This window comes from Gopherus evgoodei, chromosome 4 (genome assembly GCF_007399415.2).
Source record: "Gopherus evgoodei ecotype Sinaloan lineage chromosome 4, rGopEvg1_v1.p, whole genome shotgun sequence".
NCBI classification, from domain to species: Eukaryota; Metazoa; Chordata; order Testudines; family Testudinidae; genus Gopherus; species Gopherus evgoodei.
This window is the reverse complement of record NC_044325.1, coordinates 42,759,718-42,772,212: the sequence shown is the minus strand read 5'-3', so window position 1 is coordinate 42,772,212 and position 12,495 is coordinate 42,759,718. Positions and strand designations below refer to the sequence as shown.

At 45.1% G+C, this 12,495-nt stretch overlaps 1 protein-coding gene across 26 annotated transcripts in view; it reads left to right on the top strand.

Moving 5' to 3' along the window:
• Positions 1 to 629: 629 nt before the first annotated feature.
• Positions 630 to 12,495, top strand: part of NRXN3 (neurexin 3) — a 1,499,321-nt gene continuing 1,487,455 nt past the window's right edge. For 25 of the 26 annotated variants that reach the window (XR_003999960.1, XR_003999959.1, XM_030559000.1 and 22 more), the window contains exon 1: positions 630 to 888. The gene's annotated coding sequence lies outside the window, so the exon portion shown is untranslated. Of the gene's footprint in view, positions 889 to 2,370; positions 2,540 to 12,495 lie in introns of those variants that run through there. The other variant, XM_030558994.1, reaches the window with a different exon arrangement.

Below are 12,495 nucleotides of genomic sequence, written 5' to 3'. Positions count from 1 at the left end.
GCCAGTGTTACCATCTTCTTATTATTTAACTCTGGTGTTATTGTAGTGAATATGAATGTAAAATACAGGCAGAGGTGTATACATTCATGAGTGTGCATGTCCCTTATAGGAAAGTCCTATAGAATTTAACAGAGTGACTATCTTTCTGTAGCCCTTTTAAGACAAACTATAGAATCCTACAGCAAGAAGAATCCAAACAGAATAGAAATAATTTTCTGGTAAATTCAGTAGGATGATTTAATAATTCTGTAGGAAGGAGATCATTCTCTATCATGTGCTGTAAATTTTCAGAGTCATTTAAATATATCCCTGTTTAATTTATATAGAACCCTATTAGTTTCATCCCTATTAAATTCTACAGGACTTTTCCAGGAGGGGAGTGTGTGTGTTATCTCCCTGTTCCAGTCTGAGTAAGAATCCTTTGCAGTGTGGGAAAGCTGGTCTCCCAAGCACCTGCCTCTTAGTCATCCAGGGCTTAAGGATGTCCCCAGATTACATCTTGTCAGCTGTTTGCAAAACAGCCCTGGGAGGAGGTGAAACCCTGAGCCACACAGCCTGGCTGTCTCTTTAAATGCTGGGGTCTGTGTGCTGGAGAGGGAGGGACCGGCTCTGGAGTGCGTGAAATTCCTGGGCTCCTCTGACAGTCTCAGGCAGAGAGCTCAGCTCTACGCATCTCCTCTTGCATGCCACTCACTGAGAGGGAGAGGCAAGCCAAACCTCCCCTTTCTGCCTGCATCCCAAGCCATCAAGGACCCGTTTTAGCATCTCCAATACCCCCACTTTTCCCCACCAGTCCTTCCTAGAGAGACACCCCGGATTCTTACATCCCCAAAGAGGAAACAAACAAAGAGTTGATAAAACAGCCAAAACCTCTTCTCAACTGCGAAGGTAAGACTTTGGGGGAAGGATGGATGGCAGGATGGAAGAAAGACCCAAAATGAACAGATATTTCTGTGTATCCAGTAGAAAGTCTTTCAGTTTAAAAGGTAGTGGGTTCTTTCACTTGAGAGTTCCAAGGGTGATTGCTTTTTTTTTTTAAATTTTTGATCACAAATATCTTGGAGATTTGTTATTTTTCGTTCTCTTCCTGCGAGTTTTTACCAACCTGCCCCTGCCCTCCTTTTCTTCCCCCTCTCACCTCCCTGTTATGAAAAGTCAGAAAGATTTTTGGAAACGGCACACCTGGTGGGATGATCTGTTTTCAGGTGACAAGCACAAACTCTCCTCTCTAACCAATACTTTTATTTTTGCTTTTTTTTGTTCTTATTATTTTATTTTTTAAATTACTATTTGGGAGGGGCTGGTTTTTAAAACTAGAGAATGGGGGTGTTTTTGTGAGGAGACAAGATGCTGCTACATTGAATTGTAACAGGGACCTGCTTAGGAATCAAACTATTTGACTAGTGGCTGAAGGATTTCTTTTTTTTTTTGCAAAATTTTTACTAATGAGGAAGGAAGGGGGGAAAATGAAGAAAGTTTTCTTTTTTCCTTCGTCTTTGGATCCATTACAGAAGAACCTTCCCTCCCTGCCTTCCATTTGTTTATATTAATGATTTAGTAGCCGTCTTGCCTGAAAACTTCCACTGTGAGCGACTGCTGTGCATTTTCAGGCAGCGAGTGACCTTAAAAGGTTGGTTCGATCCTTTCTTCGTGCAAGATGCATACAAAATATTCATGATTTTCTTTTTAAAAAAATTCTAACTATGGCAGTTTATAATTTAAAAGAAAAACATCATCCACTCTAGGGCAGTGATGTAATTCCCCTACTTATGGGCACTGACTCTGGTCCTTTGCACGTGACTTGTCTTTTGCTTACTCCCTTGATTTTATTTTAATTGCAGTATAGGTAAGAACTACTTTTATTAACCACCGTTCTTTAAGGACACATTTCGTTATAACTGAAATCTCTCTTTTAAAAAAAATTCTTTTCCATTCCACACCGCTCCCCCCAAAAAAATTAGAGAGAGAAAAGCGAAAGGATCAGAGAGGCAGAACCAAAGCTAAAAAATGGAATAATTTTTAAAAGACCACTTTCGCTTATCTAAGCCCCCGTTCCCACCAGCTGTTGGCACAGCTATTCAAAGCTTTGTTGAAAATAGTTTTAAAAAAAATACTAATTTTTGTTCTTGTTTCTTTCTTGCACCTGATTGTTCTGTGTTAAGCACGCAGCCCTCTTAAAGAGGTGAATATTGACATGATCGCTCACTAACACTAACAATATATTTTGAGTGACTGTTTTTTAAGGGGCTGAACTCTTAACTAGTCTAGTGAAAAGTGAGAGAATGATGTTGGGTGTGTGAGAAAAAAACCGAACCACAAAGGATTTGCCTGCTAACTGGGTGTAGTCGGTTATTAATTGTAGCGTGAGACTGAAGGGTGTTGTATTTCTAGCCAGGTAAGGTAAAGCGGGCTATAGTGTTAAGTTGGGCAAGTTTATCTAAGGGCTAGTCATGTTTATGGAGGAAGAGGTCGAGAGGGAGCTGAGATTATTGCCTTTGTTGTTGTGGACGGACACACTTCATCTGCTGGAGGAGTTGAGGTATTATATTTTGATAATTTTATATTCCTGTTGATGTTTTTTGTTTCAGTCACTGGCAGTTTCCTAAATGTCCGTCTTTCTCCTGTAAAGCATATTGTTTTCTGGAAGGGGCGAAGGGAGTTGCATCTGGGGACACTGGAAGTTTGGGGATCACGCGAGCAACAGGGCTGTATTTATTTATTTAAAAAAAAAGCAAAGTCGGGATGTGAAAATTCCCTTTCTGGAGTATTCGGGCACCTTCTGATGGGGTGTGTATCTGTGTGGTTTTCATTATTTATTTTATTTTTGTTCTTTTAAAAAAAAAAAAGGAAAGATAAATGAGTTATAAGTAAATAAATAAATAAAAGCCCCGTATTTGATGTCATAATTCCAGTGATGATGGCTTCTCGGCAGAACCGATATCTGCCGATATCATCCTGTTCCATGGCTGTAGCCTGGCCTCATTTTACGCTGAGTTTCTATTGAACATGTTGACATGCTGCTGCTTATATAAGGGAAAGAACAAATTCAAGCGGATTAGTGCTTGGGATTTTGAGATCGGTTACCCAGATCATGTTGTGGGTTTTTTTCCATTGGTGGGGGGAATGATGGAGAGATGTGGGAGGGGGCGAAATTGGGGAACATGGTGGGGGAGATGGAGGTGATGCGGGGAGCAGCTTGTTCGCATAATGTCTGCGCAGCGTCCTTTTTTCTTTTTCTTTTTTTTAAAAAAAAGCCCATTATCTCTAAAAACACATTATTCTTCAGACCAGTATAAAAACAATGTGGGAGGGGTTATTTTAGCGAGGGGGTTTGGTCTGGGAGTCATTAGACCCACTGCTGCAAAACCAAGATACAGAAATCCATCTGCACCAACATTTTGGGGGGAGGAGGGCGTGCGGAGGGGGGGGAAGGGATGGATTGTCGCTTTTGGATTAGCAGCATAGGGCTTTGTATTCTTCATTCCCCCCCCCATTTCTGCCATTTCCCCTCACCCCACATCTGCACACCCTCTCTCCTCCTCCCAACCCCCCCGAAGGCATCTCATCTTTTGTCGAGAAAATTCCGTATTACATCCTGATGGCTCTGCGGCTTTTTTTTTTTTAGTGCATCACAACAGTGGCATGATGACCTTTGCTTCATGCCACACAGATGCAGGCTCCTGATATGAGTGTGACCACGGCTCGCCCGCACAAACACATGCACTCATACCCAAGTTGGGACATGATTTTAATTCATTTTCTTTTCTTTTGGGTCAGGGGCTGGATAGACATTGTTAGGGGGGTGGGAAATGCAGCAAATGCCAAAGGCACGTCCATCCATTTCTCCGCCCCATCTTGCTGTTCGGTTTTCTAGGATGCTGTGTCGCACATCATGAGATTTGAATGTTGTGTGTGTGTGAAGAGCAGCGGCTTGGGGGAGGGAGGGAGCATGTGTGTGTGTTTGGGGGGATGGATGAACCTGACGACATTAATAACATTTTTTGGTCAAACGAACGCCTGGTGATAATGATTCAGTTTAACCATCTGTAAAATACATGCTTGCAATGCACTGGAATAAAGGTTACTCCAGGGAGCTTGGGCTGAGCTTGCGGGCTCTGGGAAGCGTGATGTCCACACTCGGGGGAGACAAACACACACATGCACCCAACAGACCCCTGCCCTCACAAAGCCCACTTGTGTATCCAAGCTAGAGGGCATATAGAGAGGGCGTGGGCTGTATTGGAGCCTGGACCAAACAAAGCCTTTCTTGGCTTGTCTTCCTCTGCCATCCCTCCTCTTCCTCCATGAGCCTGTCCGTGCCTTTGATCAGACATCATGGGAATATCAACATTTCCACGCAGTTCTGTGCCAGAGGCTGTGTGTGTGAGACTCCAGAGTGGTGAACAAAAAGGGGAAAAATCTACTTGCCTTTCTCTGATAGGATGTGCAGGAGAGGCATGGCTTTTCTAGTGCGAGCAGAGAGAGGGAGAAAATCCCCGCCTCTCTCCCCAACCTTAGCAAGGGGAAGGACCAAGCGAGCCCTGGAGAGGTTGTGTGGGTGATTGTAGCTGGGTAGTGGGTGGACAGCGTGTGTGCAGGACAAGGCAGCAGTGGGGAGGTTGTTAACAGAGTGTAGAACACGGCTGGCTAGCTTGTCCATTTGGAACCCTGCCCAATGACTGGCAAAACCTGTAATCCTCCTCCTCTCCCTGGATCCAAAGTCCTCCCTACACTTCAGTGAACATTCGTTGTTCAGTCATGGTCTGGCTGGTCTCTTGCAGAGCTCTGAGAGGAGCTGGCAGAGAAAAGGGATCTCTAATGGCTTCCGCCTTCCTGTCGGCCAATTCCCCTTGTCTCCTGCATGTAGCTAAATTTCACTGTACCCTTCTAAGTCCCTGTGTTTCTGGATCTTTCTGTTTCACAAGTGATAACAAATGGGAAATAGATACATTCCGGGCCATCTTTATGTGCCTTTTGCTTTCCTCATCTCTCTTTTTTGGACCTGACCTTCAGAAACAGTGGCAAATTATAGCCAAAGGGGTGGGGTGGAGGATTTTCAGTGGGTCAGACACCTTCTGTCTGCATGGGTGATGCACAGAAAAATGAAGGCTCCTTTATTCAGCTGCTTTGTCCTCTCAGGTTTGATCCCGTTTGAGCCTCAGCTGGCCAGTTTCAGTTGCAAATTGTTTCTTTTTGGGCCCTTTCCACTCCTTCTTCCCTCCTGAACCACTCAATAAATCGCTGTTGCGCTGCAGCTCCAGCACCTGAGAGCCAGCCATGGCTGCTGTAGAGCTAACAATGCAGTGGCTGGCTGAGCAACAGGCAGAGGGTGCTGCAGGTCCCAGGTAGTTGCTCTGACCCTAAGAATGACTTTTCTGTACAGTGAAGGTAGAGACTGATTTTATGGTTCCTTCATTCTCCCAGTGATGGAGTTATTGATACATCCCAATGGCACATCCAGCACCCACCCAAATGAGAGGGAATTTCTGTTTAATAATTAGGAAGATGGGAAAAAAAGATTCTTCTAGATAAACTGTAATGGTCTGAAAGTGAGTTGTGTGCAGGTGGAAAGTACTAGATCCACAGTCCCACAGGTTGACATTCTGTTTATTCATAGGGCAGCACAGTCCAGACAGCAGATGGGCAAGTCTCCCTTGCCAATGTTCCGCATCCCTAGCCTGGAGTGACTCCACTTCTGGGAGTGAGAGGGGAGTTCAGTCTGCACAGCCCATGTAGTTGTTGGCCTTTCTGCTGAGGGTGGGGCAGTTAGTGCCAACAGTGATGGTGGATTATATGATTGAGACACCTTTCTCACTAGGAAATGGACTGAAACCCCCACTGATTCATTTCTTATAAGCTGCCCAACTGCAGTGGTCAGATGGGGATGGCAGTTAAACTTCACCAGTGTGGACTGGATTTAAATCAGCACCCTAGAGGTAAAAGTTTCCATATTCCATTTGTGATTTTCCAAGCCAGAAATTACCCTCTTGGTCTCTGGGTATTGCATTCTAAGGAAGCAAGAAATCACTCTTCCCCACCTTTCTCATTGCTCCAGCAGCAGCATTTCAGTGGATCTAGTGATCTCATTGCTTCTTGTTTGTGACTCCTGGAGCCTCCTTCAGGGCTCCACAGTCCAACAGCATCTCTTCCTGTCTTCTTATCTCTCTCTGGGCTGGGGGAGAAGACAGTTACTTTTCCTCCTCAATTCTTCCGCTTCTGTTCTCTGGTGAGAGACTCTGCACATCCTGCTGCACTTTGGGGTGTGTGCAGGTGGAAATATGGGTGCTGGCAGAGCCGTATTATGCTACAATGGGGTAAGGACAGATGGGGTCTCTGGGAATGAAGTAAGAAGTGACCAGAAACTTTGTCCTAAATTCCAGCCAAAGTCAAAGATGAACCTTTCTGGAGATTCATGAGAAGTTTGGTTAAATTTAAAAAAAAACAAAAAAAATAAAAAAATGAAAATTAACTTTATTCTCAAGCCCCCCTGTGCTTAATAGATTCATCCAGGAGGAAAAGGGCACAAAACTTATTCTGGGACTATTCTCAGTGTATCTGGACCCACAAGTCAGCCACATTGCGTTTAAGCCCTATATATCCCTCTGCTTATGCAGAGAACAAGTGGCATGGAGTAGGCTTTACTAGTTAGAGCCTAGGCAGGCAGAACTCTGGGTTCTCGTCGCCAACATGCTGTTTGACTTTAGGGTTGAGTCACTGCCTAGCTCTTTGCCTCAGTTTCCCCGCATGATGAATGGAATGTGAGGATTAACATGTATAAAGGGCTTTGAGCATCTTGGATTACATTTATTAGCACTCTTGACAGCAGTCTCAGCAGATAGACTGAGACACACTAGTCAAAGGTTAGCTTAGAGGAAGTATGCTCTTACCACTGCTGTATGGGCAGAGAATGGCAGTCTCCAGCACTGCTGATCTTCTGGCACCTTTTGCCAGGATTTTGGGCTGGGCTGATTTGAGCTAGAATTTATCATAGCCTGCCTGTTGGTGTGGTTGAAATGTTAAGTGTCTGGAAATGGGGAGGGAAAGCGTGGGCTGGTTTTTTTAAGGGTAGGTGGGGTTTTTTTGCTGCCTTTCTCAGAAAACACTTGCCTGTGAGAATCCATAGCAGTCTCATACCAAAGCAGTTCAGCTGTCTGACCCTTGTGGCACATGTTCCTGCAGAACCGCAAGCTGTGTGTAAGCAGCATGTCGTGGCTGTGAACTTATAGGCTGTTCTGTGCTAGGAGCGGAATGGGAAGGGTGTGGTGGACAGGGAACAGGAAGAGGCATTTACAGAGTATCTCAGGCATAGCTGAAAAATTCATTTAAGCTTATCTGAAGGAGCATCCTCTACTGACAGAGAGGATTAGCCATTCTTCCACCTCTTCCCCTATTGTCTCTTGGAGCTCCCTTGTCATCTACCATATCCCAATGGTAAATCAGTCTCCTTCTCCCCTACTCCCTCTGCCCACTTCTTGTCTCTTGGTGGCTGGGGATAGAGACGTGGGGGGCTCTGAGAGCTTATCTGCCATGTCCCAATGGTGGTGTGGCTCAGTTCCTGTCGTTTCCACAGCCCTTTCCTGTGCCCTTGATGATGAAGGACAGCTCATTTCGGAGCACAATCTGCCTGTGTCACTCTTGGCCCTGCTGCTGTCATCCATCATATTACAGGAAGTAATTAACACCAGGAGCCTCAGATCCCCGGAATGAAGTGCTGGGGTAGTTGGATTTCTCAACTGTCCTGATTTCTTTTTTCATAACTGGCACAGTCTGATCTAGGAGATCATGAAATCAGGGGTAATCTCTCTTGACTGCTGCACCAACCCTGGGAGGTGGGGGTGCCTGTGTATTTGGCAGAGAGGGATATTTGAGGCTTAGATCGCTCCTCAAAATGCCCTTCATGCTACTGCAGCATTCCCTGTACCCAAGCAAATCCCAGCAGCAGGATGAAAGCTGAAGAGTGGTCTGGATTAATACCTGATAAGGATAGAAGAGGGTGGATGATTTGAGGTGTGATTTAAGCCTTCAAAGCTGGCAGTAGGCTTCCGTCTGCCATCAGAAAGTATAGCAACAGGTGATCCCAGCATCCATTCACTGGACTGACCCTGGGAATGTATTTTGCTCATGGCAGTGGAGAGCATCCTGTCTCTGCAGCCTCACCCCTTCTACTGCTGTGGTGAAGGGAGCCTCATCAGGTGGAACGAGGGCTATAGTGAGGACTAGCGAGTGGTAAGAATTTAGCAAAAATATGGGTGGGGGCAGAATTCCAGAGGCTGTTAGGACAGGTTCAAAGATCCGCCGTAAGTGGAATGGGGCAGGGGGAAGATTACCCCTTGGAATGTTGCATGGCTGTACCAATGCACATAACATCTGGGAAGCATTTGTTTCTTTCTGCAGTACTATCGTATCTTCCCTGGCCAAGTGTTTATTTCTGGGGGTGAGCATTTTGAGGAGGGGAAGAATCCGTGGCAGGGGAAAAGGGGGTAACTATCTGATGGGATGAACCTTAATGTCAGCAAAGGAAGGACATGGGGTGGGTGGGGAGGAACAATTCTCCAGTGGGGTAACCATCCAATAAGACTTGGTGTGTCTGCAGAGCAGGGACTTGTTGGCTTCATTTCAGTGTGTTACAGCCCAATTTTTTTCCAATAATGTGTTAATTAAACATTGATTTCAAGGGAAAAGGGAATCTGCATGACTTGCAAAAACTAACTGGTGTGAGGAGGAGTGGGATCTGGTAAGAGGTGTGTGGAGGGACCTGCTGTCAGCTGCTTCCATGATGGATTGTGGAGGGAGAAGAGTAAAGGGCTGGGGACAAATCTGTCCACCCACCGTTTAGAGACATTCACTCCTTCTAAAGAGGAGCTTCCCGCTTTCCAGAAAAGTGGGATCTTTGGCATGTTGCACACTGAAGAATTGCCACATAGCCACTTGAATGTCCCCAACTTTATTTTCAGAGGGGAAATTTTTTTTTCAAGGAGTGATAGAGATCAAGGCAGCCTTCTGACCAGCTCTGAGCCCAATACACTCCATACTTGCTGCCCTTCTACAAAGTGGAGTCGTGGATTAATTAAACAAAGGTGCAAATTAAAACATCAATTGTAACAGTGTGCCAGAAGAGCCAGAAACAGTAATTCACCTGGACTTCATGTGCGGGAGATGATGACTGAACATGAATATAACATTGAGTGAGGCACATATTTAACATGCCCTCTCCTGGAATTCAGCATATTGGAAGGTATGATGGGTTGGCATGACATCCCCTCCTTCCTCCACTCCAGTGCACTCTACTCCCTACATCAGAGAGGGGGAAACCTTTTTCCTCACCTGTGGAGGAGGCATAGGGCAGGTGGTGGGAGTTCTAGGTTTATTATGGCTTCTTGTTTGGAAAATCCCCCCCCCCATTTATTTAAGAAATACTTTAAAGATTGAACAGCTTCTGTTTTTCCTTTTGTTTCCAGTCTGGGGTGGTGCTGGGTAAATTAAAAATAATGGGGTGAGGGAAGAATCTATCTGACCTTTTTTTGAACCTCTGAAAAAGTGAGATTCAAACTCTGGGCAAAGATTTCAATTAGTTCTTAGTTTATTTTAAATGGTTCCCCTCTCCTGGAGAGAACCTAACTGGCTGCTGCCTTCCTATCTGGTTCACAGGCACCAGACTAGAAGGTGCAAAAATTTGGCTGCGGGAACCTACTGCAGCTTCAAGACGAACCTAAAAGGGAACTGGCTAGCCATGGAAGAGCAGTTCTTCAGGAAGATAAACACATGGTGTGCCAGATTCTGTACCTGCAGGTCTCCTGTGCAACCCCACTGAAGTCAGTAAGGTTGTATGGAGGGCAAGTAGTGGAGGCAGCAAAGCCTTATGGTTAAGTAATACGATTGGGAGGCAAGAAGAGAGCGTTTTTCACCTATGGCTCCCCAGTTAAAATCTAGCCCAGATTTGTGTAGTGAATGACAATTACTCTGAGATTATTATTTTGTGGCCTATGTGAAATGTGGGGATGCCCGAAGGGGGTTGTAAACTCTTTGGGGCCACAGAGGAGGTCCTCATGCTCATGATACCCCCATATCCCAGTTTCCCCAATAAAGGGAAGTGGTCTAAGTGAGATATTATGGGGGAGGGCTCTAGGACCCAAGGGAGTTGAGAAGGAACACCTGGAAGCTGAGTCACTAAAGGCAGGTGCTCTTCATAGCTAATGATGGAGTTTATGGCAGTTCTGAAGAGGTTGCTAAGGGAATTGCTCTTCATTTCTCATAGAAGTTCAGGAAAGCCACTTGGGAAGTTACTGAAAAGTGAGTTCAGATACTGTGTGTGACTGTTTATTTTTTTGTCTGACTAGTAGTTGGGTTTGTATAAGCAGCCAACCCAGGGGCACTGTGGTGGCCTTACAGTCAATTCCTTAGTAGTGCATGCCTTGAGGCCTTTATAAGAAAGAGGTTTTCCTGTTTGGTTCAGAGGAACCTCTGGGAACATGTGCATGTGGGACCAGAGCTAGGTTTGAGGTCTGGCTGTGAGGTGTCTGGATGGTTCCTAATGATTCCCTCTTACCCTACCCCTCCACCCCCACAATAAACTTGCCTAGTACAAAAGCAGCCTCTTGTTGTTAGTCTTCAGAGAGGACCAGGACTGAATGGAGTACGGAGATTTAACCTGCCTTGCACCATTTAGAGGCAAGTTGTGGTTGAAGCACATTGGTCAGAAGCAGCAAACGTTTGTGTTGGAAGCTTATGTCACCACTCGATGGGGCATTGTATCTGTTTGAGGGTTATGCAGAGGATGTTAGTCTCCTGGTGGTGTTACTCTAGCATCTTCCTCTGGACCTAAATTCATACATCCATCAAATGTAGTTGGAGCATATGGAAAGCTCAGCCTATTCAGTCCTCAAGAGATGACTTTGGTGAAATGGTCAAAGCTAGGTTGTGCTGTGATTATTTGTTTATGAGGCGCTATGTCGTATTAAGGAATAGCCCTTCATGAACACTGCTGTAAGGTAAGGAAGGAGGCTCTGTAACCTTGAGAGATATTGAGATATAACCTGATTATTATTTATTGATATTGTGGGAACACCTTGGAGCCCTAGTTGTGGACCAGGACCTCATTGTGCTAGGAGCTGTACAAACAGAGAACAAAAAAATCAGGCTCTTCCCCAAGAAGCTTACAAGACAAGAGATGACAGATGGATACAGACAGACAGGGGAGTACAAGGAGACAATAAGTCAGTTTTGGTCAGCATGATCGGCAGTGGTCTTAGCACACCAACAACTGAACTGCTGTTAAGCTTTTTGTTGGCATGATGGCAAAGGATTACAGTAGAAATTCAAGCTGCAGCTCTTGCTTGAGTGTTTTGTGCATGCATCTTCCATCTGTTTTGTTTAAATGAATTCTCTTCCCTTTGATGAGATTTACTGTCTCAAAACTTCCGACTGGATCCAGCAATGAGGTGTGCACTGCAGAGGTCAAAAGAGTGGGGTGCTGAATACAGGGTTTTGTTATTGAGGGTTTGAGGATGTTGGGAGCTGGGAAGAGAGGAGAGAAGGGTTTTAGGATTGGGGAATGGAAGAGCGTATGAGTTAGAGTGATGTGGTGTCAGTGAGAAAAGGGGACAGGGTGTAGTGTCTGAGAAGAAGTCTATCCATTGCCATGCATTAGTGAAAATGTTGGATGTGTTGAAACTTGTAATTCTGGGGTGCTCTCTCTTCTGAGTCATGCTGGGGGCACTGTGCTGCAGGGAATGGTGGAGGTGATTCAGTAGGGATTGTGTTTCCCTCTGTGTGAGCTACCACAGTGCCCACACATAAAGTTACATGGATGTTGTGAGGAGTTCTCTTGCATGCGACATGAAACGAAATTATTTGGGGAGATGTTACAGAGCTCTTGTCACGACAAAAAATGTTGTTAATCTGATTAAATTCCATTGTGGGTAATAGTTACCCCTACCATTTAAATTAGTTGTTACAATCTTCATTTGCTGCGTTAAACTTGTTGTGTAATGCCATTGTGCACTGTTAAATAGCTGCCATGTTCAACCTTAGAAGTGACTGCATTTCCACAATGTGTGTGTGCACGCGCATGTGTAAAATACTTCAGGATTCCTTGGAATGAGAGGAGTTGTGTAAGTGCTAGAGTTAGCTTCTCTCGGTAATGTACTGGCTCTTGAAGAATTGCCATACTGGATCAGACCTGGGGTCCATCCAGGCAGGTATCCTCCCTCTGACAGTGGCTGGTACCACATGTTTGAGAGGAATGTTGGAGAACCCCGCAGCAGGCACATGTGGGATAATCTGCTCCCTCCCCATTAAATCTTATCCTGATCTCTAATAGTTAGAGAGTGGCTTGGGTCCTAATCTATGAATTCAATATCCCTTTCAGAATTTTCGCTAGAATTAACTATGACAACTCTATATTCTTTGTATTTGGGTGATGTTGCCCTCTAGTGGCTGACCTTCAGGAAGGGTAAGCGACTTATTGCTACCATCTTTAGTTCGAGTGACAGAGGC